The sequence below is a fragment of the Bactrocera oleae genome, chromosome 3 (genome assembly GCF_042242935.1).
Source record: "Bactrocera oleae isolate idBacOlea1 chromosome 3, idBacOlea1, whole genome shotgun sequence".
Taxonomy (NCBI): Eukaryota; Metazoa; Arthropoda; class Insecta; order Diptera; family Tephritidae; genus Bactrocera; species Bactrocera oleae.
In genome coordinates, this window is record NC_091537.1 from 94,218,864 (window position 1) to 94,237,873 (window position 19,010).

A 19,010-nucleotide genomic window follows, 5' to 3' on the forward strand; every position below is an offset into this window, starting at 1 on the left:
TTAGCAAGAAGAAAATATTAGACTGTCACTTAGTTTTATAGCAAAGTGATCAACAAACCTTTCACAGCGATTAAAGTGAAAAGCCGAAAACCAACGGAAGCTTCTAACAGACCAATGAACAAACAACAGCTTAACAGACTAAGTAAGGTAAGCATCTGAATGCATATACTGCAGCAGCGGCAGCAATGGAAACAGCCCGTAAACTGCAAAATATTGCAGACTCGTCAAAAGAATCTAAGCCACACAGGACCCACATACATGCACAAAAACGAAAACTTGGTAAGTGAACAGGCCAATCAACCGAACTTTGGCCCACATTCTCCATTCTCATGCATTTGCTCTCCATAAAGGCGCACAAGTTTTAAATGTTGCCTCTCAAAAACTTTGCTTTCGCCGCAAAACCTACCAATTTTCTGTTGAATTTGAAAAGCGTAAAGCACATTATACACAGCAACTAGTTTTTGAGGTAGAGGGGAATAGCCACAAGTGGGAGCTAGGAAGATGAAGAGGCCTTGGCAACTTTGTTTTTATTTTTGTTTGCCAGTGAAGTGCATTAGCAATGTAGTTTGCTTAAAGCAGCAAAAAAATATTAGATATATCTGGCACATGTTAAAGCTTAGAAAAGTGGTCTACATAAATACCAAGTGGGAAACACGAAGCGAAAGGTGATTTGATATGCCTACGTGTGAGTTTGTAATTTCTTACACCAGTATTCAAAACTAAATATTGCAATTGTCAAGTTAGGCTAATTCATACGTTTTGAAGAAAGGAAGTAGGATATTTATCTACTCATTTCAACATCCTCATAAATATAACAAAATATATGACAAACTAAACGAGCGCTCAGCGCAATTTTGTAGTCGTAACTCTCGAAAAATCCATCAACTAGAAAATAATTACTTAAAACTTATCGAAGTTTAGGCAATCACCATGATTCCCGTAATACATACATCAAAGTTAAAAATGGTAGCTCTTCTTTCTCTGTAAGGTTCCCCCTGCCCTAGTTGTAGAGGTTCATAGGGGCTACTATCAGGTCGGGGTTCACACCGTAAGACTAAGAATTTTATTGCATGCCAGTTGTAAAAATCGCTTGGAAGAAGACGAGATCTAATCATGTCAACCACTTCTTCATTGTCCCATCATTGCCAGATCAAGACTAAAACACCTCAGATCTCCTGCTTTTATAAATTCAGATACACTAGCGAAAGAAGAAAAAAGAAACAGATTTCTGATAGATTCGGTTTAATATCCAACTACAGGACCTTTTTATCTAGCTTCACAAAAGAATGTGTAATAGCTCTTCCTGAGTATCAGCAATAGAAGCAAACTTGACCTTACCTAATATATTTATTAAATTAATTTTCTGAACTCAAACCTGGACACACCAGCATTAGTACACTCGTCATCATTTAGTAAATGACTTTTTTGCACAACGAATATATTTTACCCACTGACATGTCAAGTTGCTATGGTGAATAAAATACAGTATTGTGACGGACGTGCAAATTGGTATACGTTATGACAGATTTTTTGCAAGGAAATGAAACAAATTTTGTCCTCGATTTAAAATAAAAGTTTTTAAAATGACTCAGTGGATGATTTCGCTTTTTCACATAGACCAAAAAGTATAACAAGTAGCACATGAGTGTGGCATAAACTCATCAACAACTTTTACAAAATTACGCAATCTGGGCAAAAAGTACAATTTTATGCCGACAAAAAATGCAACTATTGTCATGTTGGCAGACTGCGGTATTGAGGAGCCAAAATTGAATTTCAGCTGACAAGCCAAATATTGATGACTTTCAGCATGTACACACACACACACTGTGGCACTCACTCACACAAAGGCATATTTTCACTTAGTAAGTAAGTAGTGACAACAGGTTAATTGCGACAACAGCTGGGCTAAAGGTACTTGCCACACACCACTCCATCAATCTATGGTACACATAAAGCTTTTTTGTTTTTTTTTTCTGCTTGTGTCTGTTATGAATAAATTTTGTAATTTGCAGCAGCTGATGCTGTACGTACTCAAAGTTGACTCTGACGTAAATGCGTTTATGAGACTTCAATGAAAAGACAAACTTTGGCGCGTTGGCTTCTTTTTGTTTCGTAAACAAAGCTTATAACAGCACTCTCTAAACATCCGCCAATAAAGGCAGCGAAGGGAACAATAGCACTGCAGACACAACTTCAGTACAAAGTTAACGTTGAATTTTAAGCGAAAGTTGCTTCGAAGGTGCAAGGTAGTCGAAAACTTAAACCTGCAAGTTTTTGTGATTTAATGAAGCACCTGAATGTGGCCAATGCAATGGTGTAAACTTTGAAAGTCTTAATTAGAATAGCATGACTTACCAAGTTATTGGGCTAAATAAAACTACATGCTACACATGTGTATGCGATGAAATTAAATAATTGTGCTGAGTACCGGAAGAATAACTTTATCAGCTATAAACATGTATATTAAATCATGAAGTGATAATTATAACAAGCAACGCTCAGTGACAAATGGAGAACATTCCTCATCCATTCATAATTCCTCATACTGCAAGTAAAGCTTTTAGCTAACTAATAAAATGAAAATCCAAATTAAAAATTAGATTAGACGCATATTTTCTGAAAGTCAAAGTTACAAAGAGACAGATTATTGCGACATACTCGTATATTAGTTTTATTTTATAGAAAACTAAAATAGAACCGCAAATTCAAATGACGTATTTTGTCACTTCATTTGAAAATAAATATGAAGTAAATATAAGAGGATAATCTTGTGCAAATCCGCATATCCGCAAATTATTTTCATTCCTCTTAATCTACTTTAATAGCACTCAAATCACATTTACGTGCAGCAATAATAGTAATCTGCGCTCTGTAATTTGCGACGCGACAGCAGCAAGGAGAGCTGACTACAAATAATTTACAAGTGTTTTGTGTACACCTACTAACACATACATACAAGCTACAAGTGAAAGCAAACGTGTCAAAGAAAGCATTCGGCGGTACCACCTCGACCCATATGAAGACTACGCATGCAGTTGAGCACACGCACGCACATTCAGTAGATAAATACTTGAGAGCATATGTATACTTTCATGACGATCATTGTGTCTTAATTACACATGTCAGTTGCCATAATCACCATTTGCCTACCATTATCTATTTTTTTTATAGATGCAAACATATCTTTCTACTTTTTATGTTACGTATACGTCGTCTATACCCATGCATACTAGCTACTTAGTCTTGACGTGGTAATACTCATTTGTTGCAGCCGACGTAAAGACAAAAATTTATTGAAAAAGAGAAGCGAAAAGGATGTCTGGCAGACAAGAGGCGTTAAAGGTATGTAATTGTGGGCGTTGGAGAAGCGGGCGTCAAAAGCGGGCAGATCCCAAGCCGGCCTCATGTGCGGGGTATAAGAGTTGTACAAATAATAAGCTTTTATGTATTATGGAATTGTTTGTTTGTATATTTTTGATGGCTTCAGCTACTTACGCTTTCATATGTCTTTAATGCTCATGTGTACTCTTATATGTTTGCAGACAACAATGCATTAGCACAGGACTCACACAAAATGACTTCCTGCCTTAGCAACTTAGCAAGAACAAATACAAAAACTGCGTTTGGTACACAAAGAAAAAAATAAAAAGACCTAAATGCCACTATAAAAGCGAAAGCTAAGTTGAAGTGAAAGGTAGGGCAGCGTTAATTTTACAAGCAGCTTGTACACTTTGATTTTCATACGTTTTTCTTCATGTTATGTCATGTCCTACTCCCCGATTTTGGCTTAATGCCCACGATGCTATGGCAGCCCTTATTAATATCGGCTGAGGCCTGTAGCTAATGCTCGTAATGATACCTAAATAGCAACAAGAAAACAAGTATTTTTCTTCCGATCGGCAATATGCAGTTAAATTGTTTTGAATATTTCCAATAAAAATGTGTAAATGTTAAATATGTTTTAATATTTTGAAACTGGGAATGCATAACATGAAAAATACTTATCGAAAACTTGAATTATCGATAGTTTTTCATTAACTCAGATATAAGTGGTTTTAACTCAACTTGTATTAACATATATGGTATATATATATATTTGTATAATGTATATATATACTCGTACAAGGATAACTTACGACACGATACACACGTGCCTATTGTAACATGCTAAGTATGGACTTAAATTTATGTGTGTGTAAGTTAGCAGTTTCCAAAGGAATCACTTTCGGTCAGATGTCAACATTGGCCTGCCCTTTTTATCTCATTTTGATTATTTCGCTGTCAATTACTTCATGTAGCCTATTGTGGCAAATTTTACGGTACTTTAATACTGCTCAAATCAGCTCGTCTTCATTCACTCAATTACCAACTACTGAGCCATTCCATTTCACTCCTGTGTCCCATCAATAACATACGCTATTGATTTTTCTACCAAGCTGCTGAAAGCAAACGACATCTAAAGACTGAACGAATGTGCTCCCTGAGAGTCCCTGATCACTTCAAGTCGGCAGTCGACACAATGTCTAATGGAAATTTGCCACTTAATGTTATTTGTGTAATTTGCCAGCACGTTTAATCTGCAGTGACCTCAGGCAACAAGGGAATTGTACGGTGAAAAAATGTTCACATGAAGAATGTTGGAGGTTCATTCTATACATATATGTAAGTTGTTAATGACTTTAGTAGAATTAAAGTTTTCTAAAAAATCAATATCTTTAAATATAGTTATATAAAGAATTTCCACCTCTTGAGAAGGCAATTGAAGATTTTCTAACTAGCTGATAGCTATAAGTATCTATACGACCCTTTACCATTAATTTATGAAAGACAAGCAATTCCACATATTTATACTCAGAACAAAGTATACTAAGTTTGTTCTCACAGAAGGATACGTCGGAGACCCTACGAAATATATATAAATGTCCGTCTGCATATACGCGAACTAGTCCTTCAGTTTTATTAAACGATCTAAAATTTTGCACTGGCCCTTTTCTCCTTAAGAAGCTGCTTATTTGTCGGAACCATCGATATTGGATCATAAGAACTGACCGATCAAAGTCCCATTCTTGCATAGAAAAATTTCCCTTTGTGAAGGGTATTATAGCTACGGTGCCCCGAAGTTAACGATTTATATTGTTTTACTATACTTTTGTTATAAATTAAGTAAGAGTTAGACATAAAGATAGTGTTTGTACATTTTATAAGTATTTTTAACTTCCCGCTAAGAAAATGGAAAATTTTCTAAAAATCGGGAAGATATTGGTTTCACCCCATTTTGCAAAAATCGAGTTCTCAACAGATCTCGACGTTCTGAGGGTCGAGGAAGCTTCCCCGAACATTTCTACGATGATGTCCGTATGTCTGTATGTATGTGTGGATGTATGTGTGTGTGTGTGGATGTATGTGACCCTCTTATAACTATTAAACTGCTCAACCGATTTGAATAAACTAAACGGCAAAGGGTTTCATTGCACTTGAATTTCGTGTAAGTTTGGACCCAATCGGACCCGTAGATTTCGAGAAATCTCAAAAATAAAAATTTTGAAAAATCGTTTTTTTCGAATTTTTTCCAAACGACTTGACCGATCGACACCAAAAACTAATCAGTTCTAAACCTTGAAGAAACACATCGTTTGCCGCAAACCGGGTCGAAATCGGTTGATTTACTTGCTAGATATCGAAAACGAAAAATTTCGAAGAGCTCAAAAGCAGTGAAAAAAGCGAAATTTGAACGTTAGCGTATGAAATTAGAGGAGTTGCAGGGATGGCCCTTGAGGCCAACCGTTTCCCACATTTTTTTAATATGGAAGATTTCTTAAAGTCCTTTTTTATCACAACTTTACGTATTTTAAACTCCCTTAACACATGTTGACAAAACCTCTATAAAAATTTGTGTTCTCCTGTAAGCTTAAATATGCCATATAAGCATAACATAAAGTGAGTGAAACACTCTATTCCCAAAAGACAGATTAAGCAGGGATAAATAGTGAAAGGAAGCAATGTGTTACGTCAATACTTTAACGAACAAGCAATCATCATCCACTTGCCAAATGCGGAAGTTGCACTAATGCAACATTTCACTACTACCTTTTACACTCAATAAATTTCAACACATCGCACAGCCACCGAAATTGGAGCGCTTAATGGACATAAGCATATACTCGTATATAGCAGACACATTGAAGCAAAAAATATGACAATAGCAGTAACTTGTCGAGGAAGTACATAAATGGATGTAATGTACTCCTTGTAGTTTATGTGCTATGCACGTCAGTTCACCACATCGTTGTGGTGAAATGATCACAATGAAAAAGCAACAACGCAAACTACATAAATTTGTTTGCTAACAAGCAAAAATTTGCAATAAACGCATACCAACACCTACAAAAATGCATTAATACATACATATATCAATAAACAGGAATTGCTGACCACGAACTTCTTTAAACACGTTAGAATAAAAGACAGAAATAAAATTATAAATACATTTTTAAAGAATAGAACGTAGAGAGTACGATAAACATCACTAATCCCTGGCGTTAATTGCATAAACGATCAATTGTATTAAAAGCGGCTGTGTAGAGATAATAGATACATAGAAACTTAATGTGTATAAAGTAACCTAACTCATATCTGGATAATTAAAACAATAATTAAAATATTATTCAATGATTAAATAGAACAAGAAAACAGTCAACTACCCCAAACCAGCAAAACGAGCGCATATTGGCGAACATTAAGCAAAATTTAATATTTTTCAGTTCCAGTAACGACTTTAAATTTAAATGAGCATCGCTGTTTTTCATTTCGCTGTGCTGCATTTTGAAAAAAGAAACAAAAAATGTATCAATACAGCCAATTACTTCTAAAAATGTTAAATAAGTGTTGTGATTCTATGAAGGCGTAAGATTGTTTTTCGGAGACCACCACATTGTCCTTGCAACTCTCAAGACTGCCTTTGTGCTAAATAGGTTAACTGAAAGTACGTAACGGACATACTTTCTTGGATATTAAAAAATTCTCAGCCGACAACAGTACGCACATTCAAGTATTTGCCCAATTTTTAATAAACTTTAAAGCATTGGGTTACATCCAGAGATGGCAACGGTACAATTGCGATTGTATTTGAAGCAAACTTGTAGTAGAGAGTGTGAAGTGTATTCCTCTCAGCCATTGAGGTTACTAAGTAGATGTAGAAGCTGCCAGTGGCAGAAAAGCTGAAGCTTAATTGCAAATGAAGCACTTCGGCAAATATACACACAAGAAATTGTTTACTGTTATTCCATTGTGCTATATGTGAAGCTTTACCAAAAATACTAAAACCGCAGACAAACACGTACGGATTTGCAGCAACAAGAAAATATTGTGAAGAACGTGAATTGGATGGATTGCAGTGCGAACTCTGCATGTCTGTGGGGGAGCGGGAGCGATCGGGCGAACGCTGCTACTGTTGCTCTAATAAAACAATGTAAGTCTGCATGTATGTGAGCAGGAGTAGTCAAACAGCTGCTGCAACAATGCAAACATTGAGTAAGGCGGCATCGAAACTATGCGGAAACTAAAAGGCAGAAACGGCAGAACAGCCAACAGACAGCAGCATTTGATGCACTTGACACCGGTTATACGAAAATAAAGCAACAAAAATAACCTATGCAATTAAAGGGAGCGAAAATGCAGAAACAATACTCCCTGGCGCCTTTGAGTACACCCGCGAGCATCATTGTATCGCTCGTAAGCGCTGAGCAGCGCTTCAGATCCTAGCTCATGTCAAGAGCGCAGCACTCTTTTGTTGTCGAACAATTTGCCAGTTTGTGCACACATGTATGTGCGGCAGCGTAATTAAACACTGCGCACACACACATGCACGCGAATGACTATGTCGGTGTAGTTCGTATGGTCTAGAGGAGGTGAAGCAGCACATACCGCTACAAATCCACTACATATGCTGGTTCCTCCCCCTTCGATGGTTGGTTGAACGACGTTGATACCGTAACTGTAAATTGTTAATTGGAGTGAAATTACAACAGCAATTGCACGCAATCAGACTAGCGGCGTGATGAAGCCTCCACAACATTTACCAACAGTTACCAATAATTTCTCCAAGCTCATTCTGTGTGCATGTGTAGCAATTTATTATATTTTATATTTTTTTGGATTTCAAGATTATAGTAGCTTGCCTTGTTGACATAAATAATATTTCTTCTGATTTTATGCAAACCAAGCGAGTTTGATATGAAACTATACAAGTATATAATATATCAAATATTCGATATACATATATAACGAGAGTGTGGAGAAATACTTGATAAAATATCACATAAAAATAGGCACTAGATTGAGAAATTGGTTTTAACAACAACACCATAAAATAAGGAGGATTTATCAAAAACCCAGGAGTATTAAAAAAATAATTACATATTTACTGTAAATTTGATATTAAACTCCCAGATGACCGCGCCAAATCGTACTCGAACGAACACAGAAGGGAATTTGAAAACGAAAGAAGTTTGCAATTCGTTGCAGAAACCAAATAAAGAAGATCGATGAGAGGGGTCGACCCGGATTCAAATTCACATTTTTTGTAGAAACCGAATCAAAGTTGTACGTATATAAATGTATAAAGTAATAAAATAAATAATTTTTTTTCATTCGGTAATATATCTATCCAATATAATAATAAGGTATGCGCTTACCAATAGCGCTTTAGAAGCAAATGCATGCACTTAAAAAGAACCACCTTAACATTACATACATATAAATATAAATATACATAAAATAACATGCAGCAACATAAGTTACCATATATGCATATCAAGTCGGCTTCCTTAAGATATACTACATATAACATATGTGAAAACGAACAGTTGGTATATGTGAAAGTATCGTAACCTTATGAGTCAGTAAGCGAGAATAAAGAAAAACGAGAGAAGCAACTATTTCCTTTCAGCTATTCTAATTCTCATCTGCCCTTTAGTACTTTATTTGTAGTTGCCTTGGTCTGTTGTTAATGTAGCTTTTCTTGGCTTTGCTAACAATGGACTAACCTCTAATCCTGACTGATGTTCATAAGTCCAACATATGCTTCGTACATTGCTTATTCTTTCAACTTGGTTTCTTCGTGTTTTTGTATGCTGTTGTGTTTTTGTTGTTTGTTTTATTTGTATGCTGTTGTAATTTTTTGTTTTGCTTTATTTTTTGCTGTCTTATATTACTTTCTCAACTTCCAAATGAAGGAAAATCTTTAACACATTGCTCATATTGCTTTCGCTTAAATTGTGAATTATAGAGCAACTTTTGCAATATCAAAATATTTGTAGTAGCGAGTTCTCAGTAAACGAAAATAGTAAAGCTGAAATTATTATATATCGAATATTAATCGATATCCACATCCACTTAAATAATATGTAAGTAATTCTTAACTTTTACCTACACATTGGTGTATCTAACCTCTTTTTTATTACGAAATCATAGGAGGCATTTACGCAGGCGACTACTTCGCATGAATTACGTGGATTCCCAGCACCGAAGACACATGCTAAGATGTCATCAGGCAGAATAAGCTTTCAGGCATATCAAGACTTATTATTGTACATATGTATGTGCGTTATCCGCTATAGACTTGTCTATGTCTTGCGTGTTCCTCGTTGCTTACCAAAGCGATCACTGCAAACAAAAAAACGCATCAAAATAAATCACTTTCTTGGGTCTAATTAAAGTTAATCTCTGCAATAATGTCGCAACTAGGAGAAAGCGATAAGTACCAAAAAAGCTAACATGCTATGAAAGAAATGAAACGCCCGACTTGAATTACACATGAAGTCAGTATCAAATTACTACGAAAGGCAAAAAACCGTATCGACTGAGGCGAAATTAAGAGAAAAGCGCGACAATAAGCCAATGAAAGCCATAAACACTCCTATACATGCTTATATACACACATGCTAATATACACATGTAGGTATGTACATATAAGAAGAAGTGCTCATATAGCGAGTGAACTTCAAACATTTGCGGTGTTTGAAACTGGAAGAGGGAGCGTATGAGGTACAAAAAACGTTCACTTCGCCAAAAGATTGGCTTGGGACATGAGCATAAAACTTTGTCCTTTATCAGTCTAGCAGAACATGTACTCGTACATATGGTTCAATGGACAGACACCGCAACGTGATGTATGTATTTTCGCTGGGATTCAGGCGCTGCTGCCAAACCACATTGCTGGCATTATGTATACCTCGTAGATTAAAGCTGTTGTCCCCATGTAGACTTTTGTGTTGCCAACATTATTAGCCAGCTGCCTGTTATCATCAGCCACACGCGAGACGCATGGACGATGGCAAGGTTTGAAGCCGAAATATATTGTTACCTTATTGTTTTAGAAAGGCTTTACAATAGTATACAGATTCAGCATATTGATTTTAGATTTAGAAATTATTTCATTCAGCATTTTAAAGCTGGGTTATTTTCTAACATTATTTTCTCTTGTTTTCAAGTTCCGTGTTAAAGGATTACCTCCGTGGATTTATTGAAAAAACAAGACTCAAGTGAGGATTTTCGAGTCGTCTTATAGAGAATAATTAACTTGATTTTCATTAAGATTTCTTAGATATTGGGAAACATTTATGTTAGGTATATGGGGGCACAAGTTATAGTGTGATTTGGACGTAAGATGAAATACTTCGAGGGCACTATTTGTGCAAAGTTTTATTCTGATGACTTTATTAATGTATGGTTTGTATACTGTAAAGCAAAAGAATCAGATAGAATTGATTTTGTTATATGGGAATTAAGCGTGGTTGTCATCCGATTTCGCCCACTTTTCCAGTGTCTAATAGGAATGTCTGGGTAACACCACACAAGTGTCACACCAGATCCTATAACGCCCTTCCCCACAAAACTGGTTGTGAATTTTAATGCTTGTAACTCTTTTAATCAGTGAGTAATCGTACTTTTATTAGTTTTCAACATAACCGTTATATGCTGAGTTTGCGGTGATAAAATGACTTCTCAGCAATTTTTTTTTTTTTTTTTTTGATATATCTTAAGCGGTTTGGAAGATATGTACAATAAACCATTTGGAGGGCGAAGCCACGCTCACTTCAAAAATTATTTAATTAAGCATACAGGTGCCCCGTACTACTGCGATCTCTTGTACCAAATTATAGTTTTGTATCTATATTTGCGGCTTAGTTATGACTTTTCAAAGTCGGATATAAAGTCACCCGGATTTCAACTCGGCTCGTCATCCTGATAATTTATATATCTTTATATATAACTCGATATCTATCTCGATTAGTTTTAGGTAACGCAAACAACCGTTAAATAACTCATAAAATCTTTAATACAAATATTAATTAAGTATGAAGGGTAATACTTCAATAGACAATAACCTTTTCGATATATGCATATGTAGTATGTGTATTTACATAGCATGTATGTAAAGTAGAAAGCGTTCTCCTTTAATTCTAACAAACTTATCCATATGTTTCTATATATATTAAAATGCAAAAGATGCCTCGTGCTACATATTCAGTTTCCATTATGAGCAATTTGTGCTACTTTTTGCTTGATTTGACTGGTGGCGGAGTGCCTTATGATTCGCATTGTAGGAATTTGTGCTGTGTTCTTAAATTATCTACAATATAAGCGAGAAATGTGCGAGGCATGTTGTTTTTGTTTTTACATTTTTAACTTCAATTATTTGTTGATAAGTTTCACAACTGTAAGCGGGTAACTTAACCACATCAAGCAGCGGAGGGAGTTTCAGCAGTCAAACTTTTTGATAGCAGTACAAAATTATTGTTGTCGACTTTTAGGCGTATCGTTTCGAAATTTTCAGGGCTATGTAGCAGTAGTATCCATAATGTGTGTGAATATGTATTTTAGTTATAAAAAAGCACGTACGTTTTTGTGCGTTGAAAAAGCATGAAAAGACATATAACGAAAATTCTTATCTCATTTTGTAGACGTAATGTATTGAATAGTAAATGGGTGTAGAAAATTTCAATGCATTATTTTCATCTAAGTTATCGTTTATTTAATTATTGCTACCACAATTGCTAGCCCCTTCCCCTTTTGCAACAAGCTGAGTACAATGCTATGATCTAAGCTTAAATGACAACAACTCCAGGATTACAAACGTACATTAAACAAATACCCAACATGTGATGCTTATGTTATTTTCGTGTATATTTAAGTTCAAAATGTATATACCGATTTAATATTCATAAAAAAATCATTATAGCTATCTATCAGTTCAGATTATATAAAAATTGAACAAATCATCGATGCCACATTGTGTTATATATATAATAATATTAAAAGGAAAGTGTTATTTGGTAGGTGATAGACCCTTAAGTACGCAGGGTGACAATCAGATTTTTCAATTGTGTGAAATTCCTGAGGTCACACTTCGATACATATTAACTGTTGGCTACCACACCGTCAAAGCCACATAAAGAAGCAGTTGCAAAAATTGCTGTCAGAATTTTTGGGATAAAATGTATCTTACTTGGCAAACAATACACAGAAAAATAATGAAAATAAAGTAAGTTTTATAATATGCGTTGGTAATGCTCAAATGCTAGTTGACTCTCTGTTGCTGTCGCTAGCTTATCTGTAAACTAATTTGTTAAATTGTACGTTCTAGGAAACGGAAAAGGACACGTTCCGAGACTGCAAGGGAGCAGGAGTTAAATGTTTTTGTGTTGACCAAACTATGATGTTGGTGTGACAACATCTCTGTTGGCATTGTCAGTGTTTTCCTCAAAGTCGTCAGCATTCACATCATCTTTAGCTACCGCTAAACAAAACGTCGTCTACCTTTTTGACTGCTCGTTGCCAGCAGCTTCCTACTTCGAAATGGAAAAGTCAACTATCGTCTGGATAGCAGCGAGAAACGACACAATAAACACGACGGTCAGACGAGCAAGGTAGCAAGCGAAATTGTACTGGCATCAACGGCAACATGACAACGACTTCGACGATGAGAATGACGACGTTGTGAGTTGAATCAAGACTCGCGCTATTCCAGGACGTGGCTGATGACGACGAAGATGAGAAAATAAGCGAAGGGTAATAAATTGTCGTAAAATTTGTAAAGAGATGATAAAAAAGTCAAGCAAAAATAAATATAAAATAATACAGCAAACAAAAGAAAAATTGCAGAAACGATGTGAAATAAAAGCAGTCAGAACAACATAACCTAGCAAGACGTATAAGTATAAGTAATTGTTCAGTTTGAAGAAATGAAAGAACACAACAAAGAAACGTGAAATAGTTGTTGTCCATTTATTAGCCAGTTAGCTAGCCAATAGAGCTAGTTAGCGGCAGCAAGTGTGTGGAAGAATTCGCTATATATGAATATAACCAGCCAAGGCAAGTTAGTCAAAGTAAAGGAAGGAATACATTTAAAACAACGAAATCTTCAGCAAAAGCAGCTGAGCAATGGCCTTTTTTCTTCGACTTTTTTAGTTGAAATTTCATAATTGAGCAGTCAAAGAGTCATAACTAAAGCGTATGACAAATGTTAAACAATAGTTAGATTTTCAGCACTTAGGCAACCTTTAAGAGAGTGGAAATAAAACTTCAATTATTAACATTTATCATATTGAAAGCCATTTCATTTACATGCCGGCTTTTGCCCATCTATAATTTCACTTTCTGCACGTGTTTCAAAATATTTGAGTAAACTGCGGCCAACGACCAGAGAAGACAGCATCCATCTAAACATTTTGGCAAACATCATCCCCAGCTTACCTTCATTTTATGATACCCACTTGCTCTATATGCATCTACAATAGTGTTGAAATCTTGTTTTGAACTGTTTTGTTGTTGTTTACTTTTCCCCTGCCAACAAATTTACGAGACAATCAGTTTGTGAAAGTTTCACGGCTACAGCATACATATATGTACATACATACATACATACACTCACTTCCACAAGAGATACATATAATACATTAAGTCGCATCGTTTGTGATTGCCTGTACATGTCAGTCACTCAAACGCGTTGGAAAGTATTCACAGAAGAAATAAATCTTCCGAACTTCTCCTTTGGAGCATTTTAACTTTTGCCGGTTTGTTGAAAGCAGTTAGACAGACAACTAACGATTTCTTGATTTAGGAATTGTTTCGATGTAGAAAATTATCCTGACGCTTTCGTGCACGTCCTCCAAATTTCTGTCTCAATATTTAGCTTACTTATTTGATTTCACAGAAAGTAGGTGAGCAGTGGCCCTTTCACTATTATTACAGTAAGACTTTTACGTTTACGAATAGCGTTCTTTTGGTAGGGGGGAAGTATACTTATGTAAGACTATCTGCATGCTATCTAATTTTTTAGTAATTAAATAAGAAATTCCTCTTGGCATGCAAACCAAACTACTGCCTACAAAAGAATGTAAATTCGATTCCAAACCGACCCATATTGAAGCTGAAGCTAAAAGTCTTTAGTATTCATGGCATTAATCTTAAAACTATCTCTTTTTTATCTTTACAGGCATAAAAAATTTGTATGGGACTATGTATATCATCAAGTAAACACTATATGGGATTCTTGAAATATCGCTAATAATTTTTAACTCCTTTACAAAATATTGCTTTTAAGGCGGATTAACTGACTTTATAGCTATTTCATGATTATTATTTTTATATTCAATAACACTTCTAATATGAAAAGCTTTATAAACAACAACACAATGGAAATTTTGCAACATTCTACCATTATGATTCTACAATTTTTTGTACAAAGCAGTAGAAATTCTAAAGGAAATTTGTTAAGGTAGAAGGATCAAATTAATACTTTTGTTTAGCGTTTTATATGAATTTCAAAGTTCTGGAAATAACCCAAAACCGCTAATTTTTTCTCTTACTTATTTTTATACCTTGAACTGGGTATATTAAGTTAGCCACGAAGTTTGTAACACCTTCAAGGAAGTGTTGATATACAATACAAGTATAGATAAATGATCAGCGCGACGAGCTGAGTCAATTTAACTATATGTTATACGTATGTCTGTCTATCTTTTTATACGCGAAATAGTTTCTCAGCTTTGAGATATCGCCCTTTAATTTCTTCTTTTTTCTTTTCTACCCTAAAACAAGGAGCTGGGAACCGCCGATATCGGCTCACTATAGCCTATAGCTGACATACAAACTAAGCGATCAAAATAAAATTTGTGTATGGAAACTTATTAAATTCTGAAGGGTATTCTATTTTAGATGCAACCGAAGTTAACGTTTTTCTTGGTTCTTAATTGTCTAATCAAAAAAAGCCAAACGGCTTATTATTGATATAAAGTGTGTTTAAAGTTTTTAAATGCTCAGCAAGTATCTCCAATTACTCTTCGGTTAAGCGGATGTGAGCGGATACTTGTTTTAAATACAAATCAAAGGCACTGAACACACTTTTATCATCTCATGCATCTTCATCCTAATATCCGGAGGTCCTACTGCCCATCACTCTAACAGACCCTTCCTCACTACCTTCATTGAAACATCTTTTTTAGAACTGAAACTTATGTATGCTTTCAGTTTGCTCACTATGCGTGTATATCTAGTCTAAATTAGCTTCCATGTAAGACATTTCCTTAAGTTTTTCAACCGAAGGTAGTACAAGGCAGTCGCTTATCATTCCTTTTTATACCTACACTTGTGTACTCACTTTATTTTCCGCTTCTTCGTATCGTATTAATTGCAATATTTTCAAGTTGCAGAAACAGCTGTGTTAAGTTCGCACGTTTTTACTTTTCAGCGTTTTTTCTTTTTAATAAAATTTGTCGTTCGCCATTTGTCACTTGAACCCCACCACCATTTGTAGCTCATAACTGCTCGTAAGTCTCAATATAATATATGACAATCGGAACAGTTTCAATCAACACAATAGTATAGTGGAAAAAGAGATCGGTGTATACATATGTATGTATATATTATGTATGTAAAATCTTTTCAATTTCTCCTAATCCAAAGTGCTGTCAATTATTTTATACATCACAGACATAATCAAAATTATTTCGGATAAAAATCGTACATACAAGTTCGATTGCTTACGCAGTAACCTAGAAACGCACATATGTATGTATAACATATTAAAAGCTCAGACTTATTTAATCAGCAATGAGATTTTTCTTATGTCGTATAAGACTAAATGTCGCAACCTATTAACACCCGACCTCCACACCCTTTCTTTTCTATCCATCAGCGGTCGTGGTGTGAAACCGCAAAATTAACACATTTGTTGACGGTGTAATCAATTTGTAATTTTGCCACAACACATCCGCTGTTCCGAACATCACTCAATACGAACATACACTGAACGATGACAACGTTAAAAACTAGCCAACAGAAAAGGACGTCGTCTGAAAAAAGTCGAGGCACAGCTTGTGCATTGTCACGAAAAGGTTGATGGAAAAGGGCAACAGATTGGTGAAACTTTTCTACACCAAACAAATACAAACAAGCCGCAAGGAACTCACACAAACAAACAAGCAAACAAAAGAGTGTGAAAAGTTTCATACTACTCGTGCTACTTTGCTGCAGTTGGCACAATGGAAAAGTTGCCGCATTTTTTATTCGTTCGATATTTTTTTATATTTTCAAATCGTATTTTTTTATTTTCCGTATAAAACCTCATGTCTGCTGCAGCGTTATGCCGTTACCAAAGAAATTCTCTTATCAATAAAAAATATATATTTATACACTCCACACTACGCTTGTAGACAAAGTTGTATTGCCAGCTAAGTTCGCCAGCGTGGAAGGAGGATTGGTAAAATTGTGCACACACAAAGAAAATCTTCCGGGCGAAACAAAGTGTAACGAAAAGGTCTGTTAGAAATTTTTATTTTTCCCATACAATCGTTAGGCGACCGGCACTGGCACTGACTACGAAGTATGAGCAACTGCTTGTCAAAAAAGTTTGCGAAAATATTTTTTCAATTTCTACCATAGCCAAGGGCAGCAAATAAAGTGACAAATCCCTACATATATGCAATATACCTTCGACTAGACACGGCCGCCATCCACAACATGACAACTTGACAATAATGACCACGTTCTACACACGCATACTTTTCGTGAGACGTCTCCCACAGCATCCAGCAGGACTTAGGGGCATAAAAAGTTAGCAGCTCCCAACACATGAGAATTCACTTGTTGGTGTGTTAGTTCCAATTGGAATTTTTTATTCACTTACATCATAAATCAACGCCTTCAGGGCAAACATGCATACGCTTAGCGTACTAGCAAGTAGGAGTGATGATGAAAAGGCAAAACGACCCCGGTCAATGGCGGCAACTTGGCTGAGTCACACATTATTTATTAATTTTTTGCGTCCGAAAAAACTCAAGCTCAAAGAGTGTTGTTGCAGAACTTGTAGGCAGTCAGTCAAGCGCTCAATAAGAATTGATCAAATTGTTCGAAATTGAAAGTAAATTGAAAAAGAAGTTGACATTTTATTAGTATGTGCACATAAGTGCCGAAGGCTGGCTCAAACGCTCATGCATTACTGTTATTAATATTTTGCTTTATTCTGCGTTACGTGGGCAGCTAGCTTGTGTTAGGAAAAATACGTTTTTTCTTCACCTCTTTCCGAGCATCCCTAAAATATTATTTTGATACCTGGTCACCCATTGAGTTAACCTATCATGTTTGACATGCACGTTTATTGTATTCGAATCGGTCGCCCTCCCGGGCGTATACGCAACTTTTAAATATAAATGGCGTGAAACTTTACTAAGCCCGGGGCGGGTTGAATGTTTTCTTATTTTGTTCGTATTCTAGCTAAAGTTTTTGTATTGCGTGTTTTGATTTTGGCAATTCAATCTTCTCACACAGCTGTAGTATGCAAAAACAGGCAGTTGTTGTAAGATGTATTGTGTTGTGGCCCAACCGGGCGTATAAGTGACAAGCGCAACTCATATGAGTGAGTGATTCTTGTCGAGTTGAGAAGTTAATTTTTATGTGTGAATATCGGAATGGAAAAATCACAAAATATGTACGGAGTTGATGGAAATTGAAATTTGAGCGAGAAGGCGAATACTATATGAGGGATGAGGCTCATAACATCGAATATATCGTTGACAGTATATATTAATTTTTTATGTATAACTAAAACCCAGATAAAAAAGTCTTGAAATCTTTTTTGTACATATCAAACAAATTCAATTTTTCAATACTTGAGATTTTGCATTCGCACTTCAATGCATTTGGCAAGTAAGTTTGTTATTGCTATTTTTATTGTTTGACTACTTGATGTTTCATCCATATTCTGTAGCTCTCTGTATTATTTGCACTTTGGACGAGTTTTACTGATTACTTAAAAAATACTTATAAACCCTGCAAAGCGACCAGTCCAGCAAGTGTAAAATACGACCACGGAAACTCCGCATTAAAATTTCATTCATGAGGCTATAACCGCACACAAACATACTGAAGCACATTTATGAATATCGTCAATTGAAACGAAAGCTGTCGCAAAAAAGGGATACCAATAATATATACATATATGTAGAAGAAGGACTGAATCTGTGAGAACCTGGTTGTCTCTAGGTATTTACATCATCATCACTGACGAAAGTCCATGCAACTAAAGAGGGTAAAATATGATAGCCTTCATCCTGCGCTAGTATGTATACACATCCCATGGCCCCCACTTAATACGTTCTCCATTGGTATAAACTCGACGTGATACTCGTACTAAATAAGATTAAAATAAGCCTTTTTATAGCAATTGGCTATATTTTTATATATTTTGAAAAATACATACGAAAATATATGCTTACCTACATACATATATACAGATATTGATAGCTCCACTTATGATTTTCTTTCGCATCTTCAGCGTTTATTTTATGTTGTTGTGTATGTGTTGGTATTGGGCGCTCGCTAGAGTCTGATGCTCCACAATTTCATGCAGCAATGGACACAAATTTATGTCAATTCTGCTAAAAGGGTTTTATGTAGACACATTCACACATGTATTTGTATATACCTAAGCTCTTCAAGAGCTGGCA

At 35.5% G+C, this 19,010-nt stretch overlaps 1 protein-coding gene across 5 annotated transcripts in view; it reads right to left on the minus strand.

Moving 5' to 3' along the window:
• Positions 1–19,010, minus strand: part of LOC106619348 (uncharacterized) — a 132,495-nt gene that overhangs the window by 88,191 nt on the left and 25,294 nt on the right. Inside the window, exon 1 of one of the 5 annotated variants that reach the window (XM_070107274.1) lies at positions 9,048–9,064. The exons of the other annotated variants lie outside the window; for them this stretch is intronic. The gene's annotated coding sequence lies outside the window, so the exon portion shown is untranslated. Of the gene's footprint in view, positions 1–9,047; positions 9,065–19,010 lie in introns of those variants that run through there. 5 annotated transcript variants of the gene reach the window in all.